Below are 2,033 nucleotides of genomic sequence, written 5' to 3'. Positions count from 1 at the left end.
ATGAGGGAGCCAAGAATACTCAGTGGGGAATTCATGATCTCTTCAATAAATGGTGTTGGGAAAACTGGATAATCACAGGCAAAAGAATAAAATTGGAGCTCTATCTTACACCACTACATATATCAACTCAAAATAGATTAAATACTTAAATGTAAAACAAAAACTGTAAAAGTCCTAGATAAGAACATTGAGAAAAGTGGCCAAGATGGCAGAGCAGGAAGACCCTGAATTCACCTCCTTCCATAGGCACACAAAAATTACAACTATTTACAGAGCACCTTTTTTTTTTTTTTGTGAATGATATTTTATTTAGTTATTTTTTTTACAACTGAAACTCTGGGAAGTCAAAATTACCATCCTTGCTCGTGAGCTTCTTATAGACACCAGAAAACGTTTCAACTTTGTGTTCCACATTGTTCTGCAGTGCTTTATCCAAATGAACCTTTATGAGTCAGCTGCCATCCAGCTTCACGCAGATTCTCTTGCCCACAATCTCACTTGGGAAAACCAAGTCCTCCAGGATGGCATCATGCACAGCTGTCAGTGTGCTCCTGGGACGTTTTTGCTTATTTTTTGTATGGCTTTTTCAAGTTGGCTTAGACAGAATTCTCCTCTGAGCAATAAAGACAACGTGCTTCCCTCTGAACTTCTTCTCCAACTCACGCACTAGCCGAACCTGGATTTTCAGGAAAGATTTCAGTTGAGGAAAAAGAAAAAAGATTATGATAGCTTTCCGACCACCACCAACTTCAATTTCCTTGGCTGCCATGATGTTCAGCTCCCGCAGCTGGGCCTTAAGGTCTGAGTTCATCTCCAGCTCCAGGAGGGCCTGGGAGATGCCTGACTTGAACTTATCTGGCTTCTCACCATTGGGCTTCACGATCTTTGTGCTGGAACTGAACATGGCCGGGACCTTGATGACGTGGCCAACATTCATTGCCACTGCTGACTCTAGTAGAGGCTAGTTTTCTGCTGGAAAGCTGGCAGAAAAGATCTTCTACAACTAAAGATATAAAGAAAGAACCACAAGGGGATGAGTAGGAGGAGTGGAGATGAGGTATAGTTAAGACCCATATGCCTAATAGGAAACCCACAAATGAGAGGATAATTACAATTGCAGAGGTTCTCCTCAAGGAGCGATGGGTCTGAGCTCCACATTGGGCTCCCCAGTGTAAAGGTCCTCACGGGGAATGTGAGCTCCCAGAACATTTGACTTTGAAGGCCAGCAGGGCTTACTTTCAGGAAACCCAGAGGGTGGGAAATAGAGGTTCCACTCTCAAAGGGTGCACACAAAAATCTCACATGCTTCAGGACCCAGGAAAGAAGCAGTAATTTGAAAGGAGCCTGGGTCAAACTCACTTGCTTATCTTGGAGAACCACCTGGACAAGCAGGAGGAAACTGGTGCTCACCATAGGGACACCAGAGGCTGGCAGCAGTCACTTTTGAGAGCTCATTCTACCATGTAGAGGGCACTCCTAGAGTATATAGCTCTAATAACCAGGTGGGAGTGTGCTGCTGAGACACATCGGACATCTCCTACAAAAGACCACTTCTCCAAGGTCAGGAAATGTAACCAACCTATCAAATAAATAAAAAAATTTTTCATTAGGCAAAATAAGGCAAGAGAGGACTATATTCCAAATGAGAGAACAAGATAAAACTGCAGAAGAAGAGCTAACTGAAATGGAGATAGGAAATCTACCAGATAAGAGTTCAAGGTAGTGATTGCAAAGATGCTCAAAGAACTCAAAAGAAGATTAGATGCTCAAAGAACTCAAAAGAAGATTAGATGAACAGAGTGAGAAGTTAGAAATGTTTAACAAAGAGTTAGAAAACATAAAGAAGAACCTAGCAGAGATAAAGAGTACAATAATTGAAATTAAAAATACACTAAAATAAATCAACAATCAACTATATGATACAGAAGAATGGATCAGCAAGCTGGAAGATAGGGTAGTGGAAATCACCAAAGCTGAAGAAAAACAGAAAAAAGAATAAAAAGAAATGTGGACAGTTTAAGAGAACTCTAGGA

At 41.2% G+C, this 2,033-nt stretch overlaps 1 pseudogene; it reads right to left on the bottom strand.

The window, feature by feature from the left end:
• Positions 1-322: 322 nt before the first annotated feature.
• LOC116754397 lies at positions 323-904 on the bottom strand (annotated as a pseudogene).
• Between the last annotated feature and the right edge of the window lie 1,129 nt (positions 905-2,033).

This window comes from Phocoena sinus, chromosome 5 (genome assembly GCF_008692025.1).
Source record: "Phocoena sinus isolate mPhoSin1 chromosome 5, mPhoSin1.pri, whole genome shotgun sequence".
NCBI classification, from domain to species: Eukaryota; Metazoa; Chordata; class Mammalia; order Artiodactyla; family Phocoenidae; genus Phocoena; species Phocoena sinus.
The sequence above is the reverse complement of the archived record's forward strand: the minus strand, read 5'-3'. Positions and strand labels throughout refer to the sequence as shown.